Source organism: Castanea sativa, chromosome 6 (assembly GCF_040712315.1).
Source record: "Castanea sativa cultivar Marrone di Chiusa Pesio chromosome 6, ASM4071231v1".
In the NCBI taxonomy this organism is placed as follows: Eukaryota; Viridiplantae; Streptophyta; class Magnoliopsida; order Fagales; family Fagaceae; genus Castanea; species Castanea sativa.
Genome location: NC_134018.1, coordinates 23,924,670 through 23,935,001, shown reverse-complemented (window position 1 = coordinate 23,935,001; position 10,332 = coordinate 23,924,670).

The following is a 10,332-nucleotide window of genomic DNA, read 5'->3' as shown; positions in this document are numbered from 1 at the left end:
ATCCATATGTTCCCTCATCTCCTGCATCTCAGCTGCTATATGAGGTGGTAGGGTGTCCGAGATGGATGGCCGGTTAGTGTCTTGTCGCTCCGGTCTACTCGAAGCGTTGCTACCCTCAGGCCCTTCCAAGTTCCTCCCATCCATGCTTGCACCTTCCTGGTCTTCCTCTGGTGCGCTTGGGTGTGCATTCCTTTGCCGCAGTTACTCTTCTAGATCATGATTCTGCTTGGTTAGGCGCTCAACCGCTGCCGCAAGCGTTTGGACTTGCCTCTCCAAAGCTGTGGCGTGCGGTTCATCGCCTTGATTGTTGGTTGTTGTCATCGATCGAGTGAGTACCATGCAACTTTTTGTCTCAGGGATAGAGCAAAGGCTAATTACTCTCCAGTGCTGATGTTTCCCACAGACGGCGCCAACTGATGATGCCGAAAAATCACCAATAAGCTGCACGTGTGACGCAAGAATTCTTCTTATACACGCTCACGTGGAGATGAAGTAAAGCCACATCAGCCCTAATTATATAGCGTAAATACCATTTAGGGTTTCTTGGAACCAAACCTGGAAGGATGACCACGGCATCATACTCGTCCGTCCACTGTGGATCCGTCCTCCTTGGCTATGTTAAATATGAACCCGTCATCCATGTATATCCGTCATGTTCATTTTTATTCCCCTTCATTTGCATATATGAATAAAATATTGAATTTTATTTTGTAGTAAAAATATATGTGTTGATTTTACCAATTTTTTCTAACCCTTCAAAGAGTTTAAGGGTGTGTTTGGTAGAGTGGATTTTAGGGAGGATGGGAAAAGAGAGAGAGAGAGAGAGAGAGAGAGAGAGAGAGAATGTGGAGGAAAAATTTTTTGGAAGATGTTTGGTTGAGAGGGGAAGAGGGGACAATGATGATGAAGCTCACCTAGGCCACTAAAAAGTTTTCTCCCCAAAATGGGGAGAAAACTTGGTAGGGGAAAATCTGATAGGTGAAGGACAAAAATTTTCATATACAAGTTACCCATGAGCTTTAGTATGATTTTTTTTTTTTTTTCAATTCCAATTTTAACAACTATTTGATTTTTGTTCTCATTCCATTTTTTTTAGACGTGATTTTTTTTCTAGACATGGTTTTAAAAAAAATAAATTTGAGTGATTGTATTTTTTTTTTTTTGTGGTTATTTGTCATTTTTTTTTAATTGGGCATCATTTTTAGCAATGGTATATGAGTAAATTTATACAAACTTACTTTTTCCATCCCTCCACTTTTTCACTCCCAACCAAACAAAAATGAAGGAAATTAACATCTTTTCTATCCTTCCACTTGTCTATGTTTATTATATTAAATTGTCCAAAATTAATTACAACGAAGCTTCACCATTATAGTTTAAATTCTAAACATTAAAAAAAGTTTCTTAAAAAAAACCATTAAAAAAAGTATTTACATTTATTGTTTATTATATATAAATGATTAATACATAATTTTTTTTTTTACTCATATCACTCTTAATTTATATGCAGCTCATTAAATCACCTTCTAAACCACCCAACCCCATTCATCCAAAAGAGAAGGGTGTTAGGATGTGTGCCCTTAAATCCTATTGTATGATGTTATGTATGACATTATGTTGTGTTTAATAAAGTTATTTTATTATTATCTAAAATAATGGTAACATGAATATTGGGACATTATCATATAGTCCATGAGATGTATAGTATGTGATTTACGTGAAAAGTCATAGAAGATATAAATCACAAGTTCTTTGTAAACTCAGAATTGTAATTCGTAGTCGGTGATGAAATTAGGCATTTCATCTGCGAAGACTATAACATATCAACTAAGATTATTTGTCTTGATCATGGAAGTGTAGACTTCTAGTTGACATGTTTTAAGAGTTAAGACATATTGAACTGGACCACTGTGAGATTTATTATTCTCCTAACAACTGTCAAATGGATAATAAATCTCACGATCTCTATTTACATGAACTCTTAATCCTGAAAGGATAATAGACCTGATGAAGTGTAGGTTGTTTTGATATATCAAGAGTGAGATCTAAAGTAACGGTCAAAACCTCAGTATGTTGGGCAGTCACATTTAGTGTTGATGGAACATATATTCTCAAGATGGAATTCATAGTCTCTTAACGGAGATATAAAATATTTCCTTGAGATAAGTTTAATGGGTTCACTTATTCAGAGAGTTAGACCTAACCACTTTAGTAAAAAGTTACTAAAGTATATATTTATGAAATTGGATTTCAAAAATATATGATAAATAATTTTAAAGAATTAAACCGGGTACTCAAGGATAAGATGTAGTAATTTACAAAGTGGCAGTCTGCATTCATGACTTTGTGTTACTACCAATATTTTATGAAGGGGTTGCATGTATAATAAAGTCTTGGGAAATAATTTATTAATAAGGCCTAGAGTGCAATTATATTTATATAGTTGTATTAAATATAATTAATGGTAACTTTGAACTTGTCAAGAGTTGACAGAAAAGCCCAAAGCCCATTGGAGCTAGTGTCTTATTGGTCCCTTTTGGTCCGACTCCAAGCCACACATTAAAGCCCAATTGGAAATGCCTAATAGGCCAGCCCAATTAAATAATCCATTAGTTATAGAGGGAGAAACATACAGAATTTTTTATTAGAGAAAAAGAAAAAGATAGACATCAGTGTGAAATGGTGTATATGTGTGAGTGAAGCCACTCAATTATTCTCCCTTGGAAACTGGTTGAGAAACCACACTTCTTGGGTGTAAAGTGGAATTGGAGTGAACATTAAAAGTGTTCCCAAGTACTTCTAATCTTTTGTTTTAAATTTCACCACACCAAGGAGACTGCTTTCGCTGTTAAGGCCTTATTCAGATGAGATCAACTATTGATTCAAATTCACATAGAAAGAAAATTTTTCCATGTGACTAACTTACTGCCTTGAGCGTACTCCACATTCAACGTGATCCGATATGTCCCCTTGTCTATAATACCTTCTGGCTTCTCCAATCCTATTATGGGGCATGGCATGGCCATCCCTCCACTCTATGTCTTTGTTTACGCTTGTGGAGGCAGTGACGGCTCCAGGAATTTTTCTCAGGGTGTTTATTAAGAAGCATAAATTATACAATCTAATAAAAAGATAAATTCATATATTAACAACAACAATAATAATAAAAAAATACGCAAATACATAAAGCTTACAATTGCCTTCTACGAGTTTTCATATTTTGAGATCGTTGCATGATAGTCTCATTATCAATGCTCCAAGGTACATCTCTTTCAAAGTACACAACCAAATAATCATTAATCCACTGAATATAGAACAAATTATGGAGCAAAATTTAATTTTATTGACATAAAAAAACTAAGGGTGTTTCCAATTTTTTTTTGAGGGGTAGACAAATATTTTTTTTTTTACATTATTATTATTATTATTATTATTATTATTATTATTATTTCAAGTGAGGGCAGTCCCTGGCCTTAAGGTGGCACCGCCCCTGTGAGGAGGAGGGAATTAGGAAGGCATTTAGAATTGTGAGCGACCACAACCCTGGCTCGCTAATTTTTTCCAAACTGGGCCTAACCCGTGTGAACAGGTGGGATCGTGATGCTCAAAATGAACGAATTCATTGTAAAATGTACTCTTCCCTACATCGAGGGTTTTACATGGTGTCGCCACTTATTTAATTTAAATGGAAAAATAAGAAAACCTTCAATATAAAAAATGCTTCTGTTGTATTAATATATATGATAATTTACATCAATTGTGTAACAAAAATTTATAATACTTTTTGTCCTAGATACAATCTAAGAAAAATAAATTACATTGCTTTATTTCCTAGTTACATTCTAAAAAATGTGAAATTACATATACAATAGCATAGTCTAGAACCCTTGATCTTGGTTCGGAGGCTAATTTACGAGATGAGAAGGGATTAAGCACCCATCTCACCTAGTAAAATCGGTCTCCTAGGTTAAGGTGGCCAACATCATGTCATGTCAAAAAAATACAAACAATATGTCATACAAACATGTTAATTTGCAAGAATTATAAGCAAATATGTGTTAGGGGAATCTGACATAAAGATAAACAAAAAAATGAAATTTGTTAGATAACAATTTTAATGTAAAGAAAGCATGAAGGTAATGGCATGTTCATCCAAGAAATCAATGTAAACAAAGAATTCCTAGCCTAGATATGTTCATCTAAGCGTATGAAGAAAAAAACAAAATTGTCATGTTATTTGTCATCAACATAATTGCAAAGAGAAAAAAATAAATGAAACATTCAAACATGTTTGATCATCCAAACAATTATGAAAAGAAGTTGTTCGGGGGCCTTTTTCAGTTGCTCGGCCACGTGTGGTCCTTTGGAGGGGTGACCTTGCTAGACCCGGGTTCGTTTGGGGAGTTGTGTCCCGGAACTCAACATTGGGCCACGTGGTCTAACGGCTACCAGTGTACTTTTAAGCCTACAAAACCATCAAAGACAAAGTCTAAGAATCATGATAATGGTTGAATAAGTATGTAATATATGTTTGATATAATAGGTTTGATTAGTAGTTGTAATAGTAGTTGAAATAAAGTAGTATTTATTTAGAAGTAAAGTAATCATGTACTTGATGATGTAAATTAAAAATATGGAAGCAAAGTCACTTATCTTCGTATGGTTTGTAGCCCAGCTGTGTAGCATCAGTAAGCTGATAGGATTCCAGCAAAATGCCAGCGGTAAAGACCAGTTAAGCTTGCCCCTCTTATCATGCATTTAAATAAGTTTAAGCCTTGGTTAATAGTTGTAATAATAGTTGGAATAAAGTAACATGTATTTAAATGTGAAGTAATCATGTATTCAATGATGTAAATTTAAAGATAAGGAGGCAAAATCACTTATCTTTGTATGGTTTGTAGCCCAGCTATACAACTTCTGTGAGTTGATAATATCCCAGCAGAGTGACCCCAGCGGTAGAGAGGCAGTTTTCCATGATAACTTCAAGATTGAGGGGGAAAAATGGGTGCAACTGGAGGGAGAAAAAGTATGTCCAGCTGTGTGTAGGGGCTAGTTAAGCTTTCCCCTCTTATCATGCACTTAAATGAGTTTTCTCTTTGACAATGCTCTTTTAGTTGTTTTGAAGTTATGAATAGTGTTGCCTTCCATGAGAAGGGCTCTTGTATGGAGTATTTATGCCTTCTAAGAGAAGGGTTTTATGTAAGATAGATTTGTGCCTTCCATGAGAAGAGCTTTGATATGAGATCTTGGTGCCCTCTAGGAGAATGGCTTTAGCATTAAAAGTTTATGCCTTCCATGAGAATGGCTTTTATAAGAAAGATAGAGAAGAGTATTGATATGTGTTTATGAGCAGCAAAACAGAAGAATTTCAAAGTGAAAGAGTATGAGAGTGGAGTTTAGAAGAGTGTAGTGTGTCATATGTAATGATGTAGTAAATGTGTATGAGATTGTGTAAGAGAAGTGGAGAAAGAAATGTTTAGAGATATGAGTGTTTTTGAGATGTAGCATTTGTAATATGTATGATATATAGAAGTATGAAAGATATGGTGGTTAAAGATAGTAAAAATATGAGATTATAACCATTGGAGAAATTGTAGAGATTGCTTTGCAAGAGGAAAGATTTTGTAAGAGAAGAGTATGAAGATATGTTTAAGTATTTGGAGATAGGAGCAGTAAGATAGGTGTATTTTCTGAATATGGAGAGTGAGAGAATGATTATAAAAGGGGTAATAGTGCTGCAGTGTGTTTAGCAATGTTGCTGAAATTTACAGTTGGGCTTTTCTGCTAGGAGGGTGTATGAAGGCTTATGAAGGGCATGATGAGCTAAGAGCTGAAGAGTTTAGTTCCTGATTTTGAAACTAAAAACCCAGAACTTCTTTAAGAGCTTGAGAAGATAATTAGAGGGAGGGAGAATAGAGAGGTTTGTCAAAGAGTTGCTTTTTTCCATTTTTTGTGTTCCCTTGAGGTGTTGATGAGGGGTTCTATTTAGCTGAGTTTAGGGGGATATTTTAGCAAATAATCTCAGTCAAAATCTGTCCTAAATAGCAATAAATTTTCAGAAAATTCATCTTAAGATTTAGGCAAAAAATGATATGTTTAGCGATAAGGTATTCTTGTTGTTCTAGGTAAGAGCTCCTGGGGAAAGAGCAACAGAAATGAAGGTATTTTGGCAAGAAAAAGATGGTTAGTTTAGCTAGTTTTGGTTTTAGCCAAATGTGAAAAAAATAGTAATACTCAAGCTGCTGGGTCAACTGTCACAGCTGTTCTGAAAAGGTTGTCCCAACTGTCAGGAAAAGCTGTGACAGCTATCATGAGACAGTTGTCACAGCTGCCATAAGACAGCTGTTACTTTGGGCAGAAGCAAATGAGGTCAGCTGGGTGGTTTCAAACTGTTGGAGAGGACATTCAGCATATACTTTATAGATTTGGCTGAAAATGGTAAGATCTCTTTCAAGGGAATCTTGCTATTTTGGGTATAACAGCTGGCAACTGGGATTTCAGCATTAAATGGCTGATGATATTACTCTTAGCCAGATGTCAAGTGTTGAATACATTGCTGGGGTTCTGCTAGAAATATTTCCACTTTTGGGTGTTTGTGTTTTTGGTGCAAGGTTCCATTACAACACATTTCTAGTAAGTAATAGAAGGATTGGTTAAAAGTTAAAGAAGCTTTAGAGATTTAGTCAAGGTCTCATTGTGTTGTGACATAATTTTGGTGAGTAAGAAGAGTATTAAATGCTCTGTCCTAGCAACTGGCAGAGAAATATATGGTTTGATTGTGGCAGACAGCAGCTGGGTATGAGAGATATAATGAATATTTTGCATATAGTTGGAGATTAAAAATAGTCAATCAGATTAGGTCATGTGTTTGAGTTGGATTTTAGCTGAAAGTAGTAATAAGACTTATGTAAAATAATATAATGAAGTTTCCAAATTTGTATAGCAACAGCTGGGGATTGAATGAACAGTTATGTTCCCAACAGTTAGATGACTGGGGATATTGAATATTTGTCACATGATGAATATTAAGCTTTAGGAAAAGAGCAATGGGAAATATTATTATCTAAAGTGCTATGTGATAAGAGATGCTTACCATATGTTACCCGCTACACACGAACTCGTCAAAGTTCAGGGAGTTGGAGAAGACACGCCAAGCAACATGTTTCTTTTATCAACTTTAAACTGCTGGAGTTTTACTGAACATACCTCTTGGCCCTCTAAACAACAACTCCTACAGTTTCCCCAAAGAGACTCATGAGCTTGGATCATAAGCCGAAGATGAGATGACGTGCCTTGGGTTTTATTGTCATTTTGTGTAAATATGGGTTCTTGTTAAAGAAACCGCTTGCCATGAGTGTAAGAGAGGTAATATGGGTCGTGAGCTTTGATTCATTACTTAAGCCCGATTCATATGTTGATGTTGATGATGTCATGAGTTATGATCCCAATTGATGAAAAGAAAATGTGGACCATGAATTTGCCTCTTGAAGTAAGGATCTTATGGGCCATGTGAGCCCAATCCATGTAGTTAAATGAGATATGAGCTTATTTTGGGTTTTAAAGAGATTTACCCAAAAAATCAATAATATGTTGATGTGGCATGGGTTGCCAATGAAGTAATGCCATGTGGGTCGAAAAAAGAGTCCTCAATGGAAGTAAAGGAAAATCTCTTAAACATGTTCATCTAAAGAAAATCAAAATACTTCGACATGTTTGTTCAAGCATTTAACAAAGTAAAACAACTACCTAGACATGTTCATCTAAATATTCAAGAGAAAGTTGTGTTTTAACCTAAAAGTGTTCATCTAAGCATTCAAGAGAAAATTTGTGTATTAGCCTAGAAGTGTTCATCTAAGCATTTAAAAGGAATATCAATGAGACATATAGGCATGTTCATCCAAGCATATCATGAAAGAAACAAATAATGACTTGTTAAGCATTTATTCAAGCATGTGTGGAAAGTTAAGAACATAATTAACCACTTACCAGCATAGAGCATAAATTAAAAGGGGGAAGTGATCACTTAAAGGGCTGGGGAGAAAGCAAGGAAGTACTTAATTACAACCAAAATAAGAATAATGGTTGCACAACAGTTTTTCTTTTCTGCTTTCTCACTAGCTCTTCAGAGGGAATTCGGGGTCCAGAAAATAGAAGAGGTATTCTCTATTTATAGGGGAAGGGATGGCTTAGCTTTAAAGCTAAGTTATTAGCTTTCTTCTAAAGCTAAGGGAGGAGATAAACCTGTTTAAATGAGCTGGAATGGATTTGGTGTTGATCCCCATTTGAATTTTGAAAGGAAGTTGAAGATGATGCTAAACTTGTGTTATCTTCTACACCTGTTTCGTATTTTGGCTCTAACTTTCTGTTCAAAATTCCAATTGATTCAAAATTGGTGTTTTCTAAAAGGAAATTCAATTCTCTACAACTTTTTTAGAAATAGAGAAAACCAATTGTCAATTTTTCCAGGCTAAAAAAAGTGATTTAAGTTGCCGCTAAAAATAGTAACGTTTTTTTAGTGTTTTTCTGTTTTTTGAAATTTTTCAAAGAATGTATCTGTTTTCCTATCCAGCTTGTTTTTTTTTTAAAAGCTTTCTTCTGAAGCTAAGGGAAAGAATAAGCCTATTAGATAAGCTTGATCAGATTGGGTGTTGATCCTCATTTGAAATTTTGAAAGAAGAATGAAGATAATGCTGAATCTGTGTTATCTTCTGCACCTGTTTTGTATTTTGTCCATAAATTTTTCTCAAAATTCCAATTGATTTAGGATTTGTGTTTTTTGAAAGGAAATTCAATTTTCTACAACTTTTCCAGAAATAGAGAAAATCAAATTTCAACGTTTTCCAGGCCAAAAATGCAATTCAAGTTTCTGCTGAAGATAATAACGTTTTTTTTTTAGCATTTTTTTTTTCATGGATCATATCTTTCTCTCTCCAAATTGTTTTTCAAAAGAGTAGATAAGATGCCATAAAGGAAAACATTTTTTTATTAAAAAAATAAATAAATAAATAAAATGAAATCCAATCAAAATTCACACTTAATTAATTTTAAATTAATTCTTGTTGGTACCAATCAAAATTAATTGTTTGTATTAATTTTTGATCAGGTGGTCCGATCAAAACCCATGACATACCATTTTGATCGTTAGAGCATCAGGATTTGTTTTGTATCACAAATTTGAAGATCTACCGGTGGGTTAAATGCAAGTTGTAAAATGGGATGTCTACAAGAACATATAATTGGAACATAGACTAGTCTCTAGAGAGCAGGAGCCGCACAGACTTCATCTTGGATGGATCCTCTAGCTACTAGATTGACCTTTTCCCTCTCTTTTTTTCTTCATATTACTCTTATATTTTTTTTTATATGCAATTCATTAGATCAAAGTGTATTTTAAGGTATACTTCCCTAAAAATATAAAGAAATTGTGGAAGACTGAAGTAACTAAAATGCAGTGGGACCTAGGGACAGTGTCAGTAACATTAATATATTTCAACAAATGTCAACATTCATCTAAAAACTACTTCTCAAAAAAAAATCTAAAAACTAAAATTATGAACTTTCACTGGCTATTTGATTAGTTGGAATTTTTTTTCCATTTAGCCTTAAATATCTAACATTTTCGTTAGTTGTCACATTCCAAAACAATATTGGAAACTAACATCTCGAGTTTTTAAAACTCGAGATCAGTTTAGAACTCGAGCTTTTAAAGCTCGATTTCTGGTGTTTGTCATACTCTTACATGGACAAATTTTCCACGTGGAGCAAATTTAGCCACGTAGAAATCGGGTTTTTAAGACTCGAAAGCTGCACACTGTAAACCAAAAACACTAGCACTTTCAAACACCTCACTCAAACACTCTCAAAGTTCAAACACACTGAAACACTCTTAGTCAAACACGCTTACTCACTCTCAAACTTTGCTCTGCCCTCTCAAACTCACTCACTCACTCTCAAAATCACTCAATCTAAAACTTTCAAAATCACTCACTCTCACATCCAAATCAATCACTCAAACACTCTCCTCTCTCACTACTGCTCCCATTGACCCACCGTGCCAAAGGTACTCTCTCTCTCTACTCAATACGTTGTCGTTTTTGCTTCTTAGATTCCTCTCTCTCTCTCTCTCTCTCTCTCTCTCCAATTTTAGATCTTGAAATTTCATGATGTTACCTAGGGTTTTTCTTTTTTCAATTTCGGATCTTTTTGGGTTTTGGTGATTCATGTTTGGTTTCCGAGAAAAAAAAATTTGAGGTTTTAGGTAGGAAATGATCATTTGTCATTTCAATGAAGAATGTATATTATTCTATTTGGTTGTTTGGAAAATGAGTAAAT